Source organism: Ictidomys tridecemlineatus, chromosome 6 (assembly GCF_052094955.1).
Source record: "Ictidomys tridecemlineatus isolate mIctTri1 chromosome 6, mIctTri1.hap1, whole genome shotgun sequence".
Classification (NCBI taxonomy): Eukaryota; Metazoa; Chordata; class Mammalia; order Rodentia; family Sciuridae; genus Ictidomys; species Ictidomys tridecemlineatus.
The window spans coordinates 37,226,171-37,240,278 of record NC_135482.1 but is presented as its reverse complement, the minus strand read 5'-3'; the positions used below and the strand labels follow the sequence as shown (position 1 = coordinate 37,240,278).

The following is a 14,108-nucleotide window of genomic DNA, read 5'->3' as shown; positions in this document are numbered from 1 at the left end:
TAAAGGAAGGTTACCTACCTGAACACAGCTGTTGAAATATTTATTCCTGGTATATAATAGAAGCCCTTCCAATGCCTTATAGAGCAGACAAATTTCCTTTTCCTCCCTAATAACCATGAAGTTTTTAGTAGAAGCATAACAACAAAGAATGAAGGTTGATTCCATAGTGTTGACAGATGAGAGAAAACAGAGATATGATCACCCTGTTCAATATGATGCAAGAGCAAAATAAACTCAGACAGATGGCTATTCAAGATCTATGAGGGGTTTTTTTAATAAAAAGTGTTTTTCCTAAAAACAAAACAAAAAAAATTCCTTTTGCTTCTCTAACTACACTTTACATATATTTTGACATTGTCCCTTGCAGAATTTAAAATATTAAATGAAGCACATGGTGGAATGATTGGAATTTAATTAGGTTTATTTGTTGTTGCAACAGCTTTCACATCCTTTCATCTTAGAAAGACGTGAATCCCTAGATTGCTCACAGACACATGACAATAAAAAATATGTACAGAGAGCAATCTGTACATTGCATTTCTCAGTTCTTAATCATGTGAAGCACCTGTGCCTAAGAGATGCAAATTCTTCTTTATTATGTTGATGTACTAACAAGATGAATTTATCTCTGAAGACACTATAAACAATAAAATGTGAAAAATGGCCTGCAAGCATATCACCTGTCCTTGATCATACCTATTATCAGGAAGTTCTCTGGAGAAGGTAGGATCTGAAGGAAATATTTGTGCCCTACTTATTATTCAAGTGCAGTGTTCCCTCCTCTTCTAGAAAATGTTATATTGAGGGTAGATTGTGGACTAATCCTTTTAATCTGGAGAATTTTTCATAAATAAAGGAAATTGAGTTTTAGTAGTTAGAGCAAATTCTCCATGTTTCTGAAAAGTAATGTTAAGCATTTTTTGTATGCCCATATGCCCCTTGTTTTTGTATTTTACTAACTGCTGAACCATACAATAAACAGCAACTGAAGGAAAGTTCCAGCTTTGAAAATATCCAGCAGATTTAAGTATTATTATTTGCTCTAACCTCCTCTTAAACATATGCTCTTGGCAATTGCTAATAGGAAGGCTCTTGTGTAAAAGTTTATATAATATTTACACCCAAAACAGAAACCAAATATTATATGACTAGATTTTAATGCCAAAAGAATCTTGAGACAACATACACTTCTCTAATTCTTGGATGTCAAAAAAAAAAGACTAATTAAACAATTTAGTATTAATATAAGTAGAAACTTGTAGGGATATGTAACCAGACTAAGTATAAGAATGGTTAAAATTCAGCTTAACTCTGACATGTAAAATGTATGCAAATTTTACACAAAATAATTTTGAAACAGTTTTGCATTTATAGACTGTGTGGGTTAAAGACATGAAGCTATGGCACTGAGATGAATGAGCACAGTTGACAAACTTTTTGACTGATGCTCTATCCTGGGAGATCCAGAGCACCATACACTAAGAGCCACAGTGATTTTAAGTTATAGAGCCATCATTTCAAGTTTTGAGTAGAATTATATCAACAAACAAGAGTGAAAGTTGATTCTGCAGTGCTGTCAGATAAGGGGAAATATCACTCCTTATTCTCTGTTAGGTTTAATTGGCTTCCTCTGGAATGACATAGACGTTATGTTCCTAATCTGTTTATATACAGGTATGTAATGCCCAAATCTCTGAATTATTGTTTTGTTGTTTACTCTTGTTTGGCAGTGGTTATTCCCACCAAGCAATTTATAATAAAGAGCTAATTTGGGAGAGGGGGGACAACTGGTTTTTAGTGTAGAACATGCTGCTGTTGAAAACAAATTTTTTTCCCCAAATTCTACAAAGACAAGGAAAACATAATCAGTTACGAGGAATGAATTTTCAGGATTGTTTATACATACAATTTGTTTTCTATTTGTGGAGGCCCAATCAAGGTTTATGTATATTCATTGATTTTTTCAAGTCTGATCATCCTTAAAAAACATAACAAATCTTTATGCACATCCCCCCTCAAATATCACCTAAGTAAAATTACAGTCATGATACTGAAATTACTAGTGACAGTGTTAGGTCTTCCAATTCAAAATGGTATCTGGGCAAAGTTATAAACTAAACCCATTTTGTATATGCAGGCTATTATAAGCTTTAGGATAAATTGGTATATCGAATTGAAGTTACTAACTGGGAGAACATCAGTCAACTGTTTTTTTTTTTCTTTCTTTCTTTCTTTTATGCAAGTTTTTGCCTAAGAGCATACCAAACAAAGAAAAAGCCAAGAATAGAATGTGCCACTGGTATCTTAAATGAAAACATACCAAAATTCATAACTCACCAAGATTACTTTTGTCAAACTAGGATAAAGTGGTTTAGCATTATATAAATAGGCTAGAAAATCCTACAGTCAAAAGGAAATCAAACTTTTCCAGGGATATTCATCCTGGCCCAAAATGGAAGGTGAAGCATGGCAGTGATGGTGAATGTCATTGCCTTGACTCTGTCACTGCTGGTTCTACAGAACTGCAATTTGCAATCAATTTTGGCTCATCCTGGATCTTAGATTGTCTCTTAAAGGGGGGATGTACCACTACCCTGCTATGATTGCTTTCAACCATTCACAAAGAAAGCTACCACATCTCCCTTCAGAGAAGAAGTAATTTATTTCTTAAAGAAATTTATATGAGCAATAAATGTCAACAAAATTCTCCATAGATGTTTTTTGAGGTTCCCCTACCTTGCTGTCTATTGCATAAACTGTCCTCCATGCCTATTATGCTTTTATTTAAAAAAAATAATAACTCTGGCCCAGTGTTTAGGTCTTTAAATATCTATGTTGACTATAATTTCTGTAACCTAACAATGCTTTGTAGAGGTGCTTGGTGCCCTTTCCTGAAGTGAGTCATTTCTAAGCATCCTCCACTTAGAGCCTGATGCAGCCCTGGCTCTGAGTGGAGCATTCTCACAGCTTCTCCAACTCCCTGTCACCTCCTACCTCCCTTTTCCAGCAATGCTCTACCTGGCCAAAGTTTCTTCAGTCCTGCCATCTGCTCATCTTTCTTTTTCCCCAACATGAACCTCACATATGTGAAAGACATTCTGCTAGAACAATAACCTATCCCTGTATTTAATAGTCTTTCTGAGCACACCTGACATAAAGATGTCTGCCCAGTCCCCTGCCTATAGGGGATAAAGGAAATGAGCTTGAGATCATAGACACACATATCATTGCAAACCACAACCATGACTAATATCTTAACCTGTCTTTATCCTAATTTATCTCAATTTACCTCCATTTCAGCACTTCCCTCTCCTGCCCACCTTAGATATTTGCATATTGTATCTAACTGGTCTCTGTCATAAGAGGAACATTTTTGCACATATTATATATTATAGTAATTCTTTGAGACAGCAGTGGCCCAGAAAATAGATGGGAAACCTAGTGATAATTCACAAGTCAAGATAGGTCTCTTTGTTTTCTACCTTAGTTAAATTTAATGGAGAGGGAACCAAACTGTTCTAATCTCAGTTCTAACTTATTTAGAATCATAACCATGGGCAAGTCACCAAACTTGTCTGGGCATCTTGTCTCTCATTGGAAAAAATAAAATATTTGATTCCCAAGGTCCCTTTCATGTTTCAATCAATGATTTTACTTTTTTAAATAATACCAAATGATATTTAGAATAGAATGCTGGCCTATCAAATAAATTTACTTTTTTTTTTAAAGAGAGAGTGAGAGAGAGAGGGGGACAGAGAGAGAGAGAGAGAATTTTAATATTTATTTATTTTTTCTTAGTTCTCGGCGGACACAACATCTTTGTTTGTATGTGGTGCTGAGGATCGAACCCGGGCCGCATGCACGCTAGGCGAGCGCGCTACCGCTTGAGCCACATCCCCAGCCCAAATAAATTTACTTTAAGGAATAAAAATTGTACCTAAAAAAAACTTTTCAAATATATCAACTGTATGGATTTTTAAAAATATTTCTGGCTAATTCATACTCATTGTTTTCTTATTCTTTCTTTCTATAAGCATTTGAGTAAAGATGGTATACAAAATTACCGCTTTTATGCATTCCATTGGGGATAACAAGAACTCTTCACTTACTTTAGAAGTTGTTATAATGTAGATATATTCTTTAAAAATACCCAAACTATAGTTAAAAGGTTAAATGCCCAGTAAATAGTCTTAAAATTTCTATGGTATCTAATTACTTATAGATCCAGACTATTCATTGTTGACAAAAAAACATAATAATTATAATAATTTCTGGGAATTAAAATGGTTTGAACAATACATGCAATTAAGTGGACATATTTTAACTGTTTTCTTAGTAAGCTGGGAATGTTGTTGCATGAATGTTTTTAGAAAACATATTTAATCCAAAAATATTACTGTCTCACAAAGACTATCAGTGTGTCATAAACACATAAATGTCATTCTGTTATAATAAAACAAGGGCCTATACATTCTGTGCACACTTACATTTTCTTCTACTGAACTAAACAAATAGTTTAATATGTGTGCATAGCTGCAGGAGGCTAGAGGTGATGCTAAGCCAGAAAATATCTGCTGTGCCCTTGTAATGTTTTTCTAGTTCTCTGTTCACCAGCTGAAACACTAGTGACTTTACCTCTGTCCCTTTTCTCTTCAACATATATACACACCTGTGGTCCTGCTTTTTTCCAAGCTAAAAAAAAATCCACTACTAATTCAGGAGAAAGATTATATCTTTGAAAATCTATGAATTTTGTAGTGGTAGAAATTTCTAAGAAGGCACTTCCATGTTCTACTTGTAGGAAGACTTATGAAAGAAGCAAATACCTAGGAATCCTAATTCCTAGGCTAAACATGCCATGAAAATTGCACAGGACATGATCCACATTGTGCACATCTTACACAATTCCAGTCCTCTTTTTTTAAGCCTGTAGCATGTGCCTAAACCTTGCTGCTTAACAAACTCCAAAGGAATCTATCTTTGACTACCTTTAAGAGTATGTCAGCAGGAGGATTGCTAGTTCAAATCCAGCCTCAGCAATTTAGCAAGGCCATAAGCGACGGAGCAAGACCCTGACTCTAAATAAAACATTAAAAAAGATGTAACTCAGTGGTTAAAGTGCCCCTGGGTTCAATTCCTGTTACAAAAAAAAAAAAAAAAAAGTGCATATCTACACTTTTTTTTGTCACCCCATCATGTTTAGAAAAGTATGCTCAATAAGTCAGCTAGTTTGTCTGTTATTCTCCATAGGTGTTTTCTTTCTCTCCTTACAACAGAATTCTATGTAATCAAGTTGTTCTCATTCATATTTACAAATCCTTATGAGAAATTAAAATGTAGACTATCAATTCAGACTCAAGGGACATTCTCAATGGACTATAGGATATCTTACTAATTGTTTCTTTTGGCAACACACAACTATTTGTATAAAGACACTGAACCCATATCCCATTGTAAAAATTTTAGCATGAGCTTCTATACTTTCCACAGTATTGTATCCATTTAATAAGCCCCAAAATAAATAATACAGCCAATGAAACTGAGAACATTCTGTTAAGAAAGAAATTTAAGATACTCCCATTGGAGAAGTACTTCGTATGAATCAAGTGCTGTGCTAAGTATTTTATAGAGAATATATAAAATAGTCCATCTAATCCCCACAGTAACCTTATCACTGGCAACCAAGCCAAGGCACCCTGGCTGAATTCACTACCCACCTGCATAAGAAATAGGCAAATGATAGAAAAAGGGAAAATGAATTTTATGCAATTTGATCCAACTGGGGGAAAGCACTAAATTGCTTCTCTATGGGTCCCACAGGAGCTGTTACAATTTCTAGAAACGAAAATCAGCTGATACACACAAGTAGATTCAGCCAGCCCGAGAACATGCCACTTTCAGCCTCCTTGGGGCCCCATGCATAAGAAAATCTAGGTCAGCATAAGGATCTAGGAGCTCTCTCTTTTAATCCTATGAGGTAAACACCCTACACAATACATATGAGAATATCAAACTTAGAGAGCTTAAATAATGTGCCCATAATTTTAAGTGGAGTTAGAATTCAAATCCACTTCTCCTGAATCCCAGATCATTATTCTACACTACACTCTAGCTGCATATTTATGTTCAGGTTTCTTTTGCTATCTTCCCATAAAATGCTACCACCTCATCTTAATGGTTGAAGGGATTCAACTCAGTTCAAACACGAGTAATCGCATGCATTTTTAAATGAAATTGTAGTGGCATTTAAGAGCATTTAGCTTAATTTCCAAGTTCTTTAAGGTGAATTCTAAGTATTCAATGTGTTTCACTCCAGCTACCCAATACAAACTATGTCATCAAGAGCAAAGTAATACATTCCTGCTTTCAAGATCAGTTATAGTCGCTAAGCCCAGTAGATAAAGCTGTTGTTTTTAATCAATACAGTGCATTATATGTTCCTGGGATATTTGTTTAAAATGCAGGTGCCCAGGCCCACCAGAATGATTCTGACCCAGCAGCTCTGAGATAGGGCTTTAGGTATCTGCATATTAATAACTCCTGGTAATTCTATGGAAAGGAGAAACACCAGCTTAAAGACCTGTGGGGGGCGGGAAGACAACAGTGGTTTTCAAAGCCAATAGTTAAAGAAGCTTCAAATCTTCCTTCCCAGTTCCAAAATGTACACATTTGAGATATCAGAATCATAATACTTAAAATTTTTGAAAAGCTCCCTAGAAATGGAAAAACTTAATTTAATAAAGAATGACACATCATCCATAGGTCATTAACTCTAAAGGATGTATCAGGGAGATGGCCAAGAGCTAAAGTGGCCCATTTTCATTATTCTCTGAATTTGGAAAAGATTTTGCCAAGAGCAAAGGGGAAAAAAAGAAAGAGAGAGACATCATCTTTTGTATTCATTGAAATAGACTCTTTAGTCGATCCTCCAACAGTTAGACAGTAAGAATTACACATGATTATACCTCTTGGGAACGCCATAGAAAGAAATAAATGGATTTATTTTTATTCACAGTGGCTGATTTGTTGTGATTAGAAACCAAGGAATTTTAAAATACCAAGGAATGCAAACCTGCATGCAAGGTTTAGGAGACAATGGGATGAATGCTAGATGTCATAACTAAAAATGAGGCTATCACGACAGCAGTTTTTCAAGCTACATAGCAAATATTATTCCATTACTGAGAGTTCTCCATGTATATTTTAAACTCTTACCAAAAAATGTGCCACATTCATACCACACAAATAGCACATATCCCCACAAAAATTAATGTTCTTTGAGAATGGGTGGATACCAATAGGCACCTGCTATTAATCATTGTGTCTTCAAAGAACACTTTGGATATTCTTTTGTGAGAGTATCTCAGTGACTGCCACATTTCAGTCTTTTTAAAATATATGATTGATATATTCTAAATAGGCATGTTTCTTGGAAGTATACTTTGGACAACAAATTGAAAATAAAGTAATAATTACAAACCATTTTCTAAAAAAATATTTTTCTTTTCCTAGCAACATCTACAAAAACCACATGAACATTTTGCCATATTAAAAACTACATGTAGTAAGAAATAAGTAATGATACATCATAATTTGCATAAGATTTTCCACTGAATAAAGATTATATAAGAATATATCCAATACTACAGATTGTTGATACACTGATACACTTATATACACTGATCTTTATAGTAAATGAGACCAGAAAGATGGAAGATACTTTTTTACTCCCCATTTAACCCTGTGTGTGGTATACAATTGATATGAAGAATAAAAGAGAAAGAAAAGGGGTACATAAAAAAAATCAAAATAGATAAATCAATTTAGGCTAATACAAACATTTTTTAAAAGAAATATTTATGTCTGGTATACTTATAGTCAAAAAGAAATTAATAATTCAGTCAATTACAATTATTGGGGCCCAGTTAATACAGAAAGCAATTTAACTATTCTAACCTGTGTATGGGCAATTCTAAAAGCATTTCTTTAGACTCTCTGTCTGCCTCACTCTACCTTCTCCCACCCCATCCCTCTTTCTCATTTCTTCTGCTCTATGGGAAAGAAATGGATTCTGAGCAACTCCATTGACATGTTCCCTTGCTCACCCCTTATATCCTCCATACTCTTCCATTTCTGGAGAGGAAGGGCCAGAAATGCCACTGTGTCAATGTGTTGTTCCTTGTTTCTGACAAACCTGGAGGCTATGGCAAAGACTGCATTGAAGAGGTAATATATTACCATGTATTTGACTGTAATTTGCTCTAGTGGTTTAACATCTGGCCGTATGTATTATTTAAAATCAGACAAATGCATACACTGTTCGTGTAGCCCAGAGAACTTGGTGATAAGCACCTGGTAAGTGCTAAAGGTGTGTAGCTAGATATTACCTTGAATTGCAATAGACCAGCAGATAATGAGCATGGTGTGGGATATACTTGAGTGGAATGGACATAAAAATGGACATACTGCTTTTACTGGGAAGGAAAAACTGACAACAGTGACGAGGCAGCTAGGAAAAAAAATACAGGCAGAATTTCAAACAGTGTGACAGGCTTAACCTGTGTGGGCAATTGATAAACACTGATAAAGACAGATTGCTATGACAATACACAAAACAGAGACTGCAAGATGATTCAGTATCCAAATATGAACCCATTTAAACTCATAGAGATCAATACCCAAGAGAAGTTGATGACACATCGCCCAACCTTTATTCTCATCTTAAAGGTTGGCACCTCAGAATTCATACATTTGTAGATGCTTGACTGTTGGGATAGGAATTGATCCTCTTGCCTTTTTTTACATTAAAGAAAACTTATTTCAACTCACATCAATAAAATGTAATGCCTAACTATGATCCACCACAACAGGTTTCCATCACAACATTTCAAAAAACTAGAAGATGTGTTCATTCTTATTAATCTTTCAAGTGCTAAAACATCTGGTCTATAAATTTAATCTTACTGGTAACATATCCGAACAAGAAAGTTGTTTTGCTCTCAAGGCTATGTGGCCATTAGATGGATTACCTTGTCCACCTAAAATTATTTCCCTAATTACCATTATGAATGGAATTAAGTTAAGCAGATGACTCTCCTGAGAATCCCAGAATTTGAAACCTTTTAAACACCATATTGTTTTATTATATTTATATATTTTAATGCCAAAGTAATTGTAAAGGATCTGAAACATATCAGGCATTAAACATATTTGTGAAATAAATGAGAGGGAGAAAAGAAGAAAGAAAAAAAGGAAGAAAGAAGACTTTATGGAAGAGACATGAACCAACCATGTTTGTAATTCAAACATTTCTCTTATTTATAGATGAATGAAATAAACAACTCAGCACTTACTACAGACTTTGATGTGAGTCTACTTGATCCTATGTGTAGTATATACCTTACTCAAAGAGTATAATGAACAGGGAATAAGAATTCAGAGATCATACCAAAGAGAAAGATTAATTTAAACTGATATATTTATCAAAAATAACATTAAATGTAAATTGTGATAGCACATTTAGTAAAGCATTACCCAAAATTCACAATTTTCTAAATTAATCTTTAATAAATTTAAAGACACTTAAATTCATGGGGCAGCATTAGACCAAGTGCTCTGTCACTCAGTATCCTAGCCCAACTATTTTCATTATCATATTGTGGTTGCAAAATATTCAGTAATATTCTGTATCTTAAATGTTACTATACATAAAAAATCATTTTAATTGCCTGATACTTAGACATGAAGTTATCTATAACCATTTACAAACTGAATGCTGTAATATTTTAGAAACTTAGTGAAATATGTAGTATGTTGACCACTTTGGAGGTCACCACCCTCAAAGCAGGAAGACTGCTTGATGTGATTTCTGCCCTAAATTGAGACTTTCTATTTCACTTGAAATACAAACTTAGAATATATTTGATAATCCTACAGCATATTGAAAGTAAATATTGATTTAAATATTAAATGTTTGCACACTAATTTAAATGTTAGTCTAGTGTTTTTCAACATTCTTAGTACATCAAATCACCTTGGGTGGTTTTTATTCAGATACCAGAGCTCCATCCAAGTTGGTTGAAGTCCACAGGAAGCAACAATTTTTTTTTTTTTGCAGTTTCCCCAAGTGATGCTAATCCAGTATAAAATTGTGTTAAATGAAATTATCTTATTCTTTTCTGATTGAAGGTAAATGAATAGAGCTTTGTTATTCAAAGAATGGAAGTTCTACAAGATGTATGTCCAGACTAAGGGGACATATCATAAGTTAAGTGGAGAAAATCCTGACTCAGATACTTTGTGTGGTTAGTTGATGGATATTTTTCAGATAGTATATAACAAATATTTATTGAGCATTTATTTAGTGCCAAGCACTATCAACTCTGAGAATAGGGAGGTTTATGTGATAGTATGCCTTTAGGGAATTTATATTCCCATAAAGGGAGATAATAAGCATGAAAAAATGATTTTGGATGCTGGGGGTGCTATGAAGAAGACAAGCAGAGTTAACAGGGTGAGTGCATGCAGGGTGTGGACTTATCTCTGATGAACAGAGAGGTTTCTTCAAAAGGACAACATTTCAAAACCTGGAGGAAGAATTTTTTCTTTTTTTTAAAGTTTTTTTTAATCTTTTTTTTTTTTTTTTTGTCTTTTTTGGAACTGGGGGTCAATCCCAGGGCTTTGTGAATGCAAGGCAGATGCTTTCCATTAAGCTACATCCCTCAGCCCAAAGAATTTTTTAAACGACAAGAAAAGTTAGTGCTGATGTCCAGAGATGAAGAAATGTCTGAGTGGCCAGAGCGAAGACACCACTAAGAAAGTGGAAGGAATGAAGTCCCAGAGGTGGGAAGGACCCGTGGGAAAGCTGCTTACATTCCCAGAACACTGGGGAGCTGGCCATCAGAGGTTTATAAATGAAAGGATGACAGGATGTGCCTGCACTGTGCAATGCTCCTCTAGTTGCTGTGGGACAGATGATCCAGGCAAGCAGGTCAAAATTAAGAGTCAGGATCCCTACCGCAGCATGATAATGGTGGCATGGTACTGGGAAAATCCTAATTGCTTCTCTAAATAATACAAGTCATGCCATCTTTTTATCATTTGGGGGGGTCAAAACCCCTATACCTCAAGTCTTAAAGGTAGAGGTAGGGGAGACATGATTCATGTAAAAAGATATCTTCCACATATTTGGGGGAGGGTATTGGGGACTGAACCCAGAGGCACTTTACCACTAAGCTACATCCACAGCCCTTTTTATTTTTTATTTTGACACAGGTTCTTGCTAAATTCTTTAGGGCCTTGCTAAGTTGCTAAGCCTGGCCTACAACTTGTAATCCTCCTGCCTCAGCCTCCTAGTCACTGGGATTACAGGCATGCACCACCATTCCCTGTCCCAGTATATTTTTCTAAGTATATGTGATATTCTAATCCAAGGAGCTTCCAGTTTAAGAAAAGTTTAAGTTGTCCACTGTCAACTGTAAATTCTTTATTACTATGTATAATTAAAAACCCTAAAGATTTCATTTTTCCACAGAAAATTCTGATGAACATTTCAGGCTTATGAATGAAATTATGTTCATGCTACAAACATTAGATTCTGAATTAGTGCTTAAAGCTAAAAGTTAACCTTCTCATTGAATTAATTTTTAAGTACAAATTTTTTTTTGATATTTCTACCAATTATATAAAATTTGTTACTACTACATTTCAGAAAGGGTCGTCAGTATGCAAGGTTGGGTTGATACACAAAATGAGAAGAAAGTGGGGTAGGAAGGGCCTTGCTATGATAGTCTGAGGTCTTCGGAAATAGTAGGAACACTTGTTCAAATATCATTGAGTGAATTTCATCTTTTAGGTAGACAGAATACTAAGAACTTTGTTCCATGTTCCTACCAGATGCTATATTGTGTTTAATAATTAATTGAGCTCTTAAACAAATAGTGTTTAACTTTTGAATTATGATGTTCAATTCTTAACTTACCTTGACTTTGTACTATCAGCCAACTTGACATTAATTTTCCTGATGACAGGGACTGGATATTAATGTGACAAGGAATCTTTATGCCTGTTGTGGTATAAAATATGTAATAGGAAAACAGTAAAGAGTTGTTGGATAAAACATACATTAAGCCTTGCATGGTGGTGCATGCTTGTAATCCCAGCAGCTCAGCTGAGGCAGGAGGATTTCGAGTTCAAAGCCAGCCTCCGCAAAAGCGAGGTGCTAAGCAACTCAGAGAGACCTTGTCTCTAAATAAAATACAAAATAGGGCTGAGGATGCAGCTCAGTGGTGAAGTGCCCCTGAGTTTAATCCCCTTACTGCCCCACAAAAAAATATATATATTTAATGAATTTTCAATATGATTAATGTTATCTTATATAAATTAACACATAATTTTTTTAGTAATAAACATGTATTAAAACATTTACAAAACATAATTTTTGGATAGGGATGTTTCAGGGAGAACTCATCTAAATTTCTATTTTAAATAGAAAAGTTCTCATATATGGAGTGGGCATGTTTTACAAACAGTGCAATTTGAGTAGGAGAGAGGAGAGAATTGATATTGGGGACCAAAAAACAATTTGTCTGTTCAACAGCAAATCCTTTACAATATTTTTATCATAGCCCTTGAAGCCAATTCTCTTCAGACCTCTATTCCAAATCACTGTCCAGCTCAACATGATCATACAAATAACCAGTACTGTAGGTTTGAGCAAAGCGTGTAATCTTGACTGCCTTCTCTGTATTTCTGCCTATTTAATTAGTCAACGTTGACATTAATACAAGGTCCAGTATTGCACTTGGTCTCCTTTGAAGTTTTGCCATTTCTGAGTCTTGGAGGATTGGAGTAGGGGAGGGTAGAGAAGAGAAAATAGTTATCTTTTTCTTTGATCTTTTGAAGTTTTAAGAGTTTTTGATATTGTTATTCTTAAATGCAGATGATGACATGACATTGAGAGAAATTGTGGTATTTTGAATTTCTTTTAAAATTTCAATTCTTGTCTTCAGCAGATACTCTCAAAGAAAGTAATATTATGATAAAAAAGAAAGTAAAATTTCAGATGTAATATTCTTATTATTTAGACATAATATTTTCTTTGTAAGTTAAAGTGTCCAACTATATTGCCAAAAGGAAAAATATAAAACCTACATTGGTTGGTTTGTACCAAGAACAGTCTACACTGTTACATTTATTCATATTCCATAACAAATCAAGAAAGAGGACAGACTAGTCTTTTCATGTACATTTGATAACTGCTAAGGGATTTGTTTTTAAAGTTGGCTTTCCATATATAAGTGAGGAAGATATCACAGAGTAAAGAAGAGGCTCTCAAACTTCAGGACATCTTGTGGTCTTACTAAAATGCAGATTTATGGGCCTAGTCCCAGAGGCATGGGTTGTACCCAAAAAATGTGCAAGTCTAAACAAGTCCCCATGGGAAGCCAATGTGGGCGATATAGTGCCACATTTTGAGAACCACTGGAATAAAGGATACTTTGCACTTATTAGTTGAGAACTAAATTTTTTTAGCTAATCAGTAATATTCACAAGAATAATGTCACTTAAAAGAAGCCTTTATGGCTGGGGATATAGCTCTGTTGGTAGAGTGCTTGCCTTGCTTGTACCAGGCCCTGGGTTCAATCCCCAGCACCACCAAAAAAAAAAAAAAAAAAAAAAGCCTTTTTGGAGGGTGGGAGTGTACTGTTTATTGAACCCACAGGCCACATCCCCAGCCATTTTATTTTTTATTTTTTAATTTTAAGACAAGTTCTCACTAAGTTGCTTAGGTAATCACTAAGATGCTGACGCTGAACTTGAAATCCTCTTGCTTCAGCCTCAGGTATCACTGAGATTACAGGCTTTATAGACCTTTTATCAAGCTCATGAGTAGCACTGATGGACACACCAGATTGACTACAGCAAACCCGTAGAGTTTATCTGACTTTTGTCTCTGAAGCCAAGATGACTAGAACATAGCTACCCCTCTCCCTTTCTCCTGCTCCTCTTGGCTCTTTATTTTTCCTCCAAGAATACATGAGTCATGCTCTCTCCATCAAATGCAAATGTCCCTCCATATTCTCTCCCTCCTCTATAACTATTTATCC

At 34.9% G+C, this 14,108-nt stretch overlaps 1 protein-coding gene and 1 long non-coding RNA gene across 8 annotated transcripts in view; one reads left to right on the top strand and one right to left on the bottom strand.

The window, feature by feature from the left end:
• Positions 1-14,108, top strand: part of Syt1 (synaptotagmin 1) — a 508,829-nt gene that overhangs the window by 449,488 nt on the left and 45,233 nt on the right. The window lies entirely within an intron of this gene.
• Positions 1-14,108, bottom strand: part of LOC144378591 (uncharacterized) — a 122,329-nt gene that overhangs the window by 78,246 nt on the left and 29,975 nt on the right. For 3 of the 5 annotated variants that reach the window (XR_013440432.1, XR_013440433.1, XR_013440429.1), the window contains one exon: positions 9,548-12,064. The exons of the other annotated variants lie outside the window; for them this stretch is intronic. This is a non-coding gene — a long non-coding RNA (uncharacterized LOC144378591). Of the gene's footprint in view, positions 1-9,547; positions 12,065-14,108 lie in introns of those variants that run through there. 5 annotated transcript variants of the gene reach the window in all.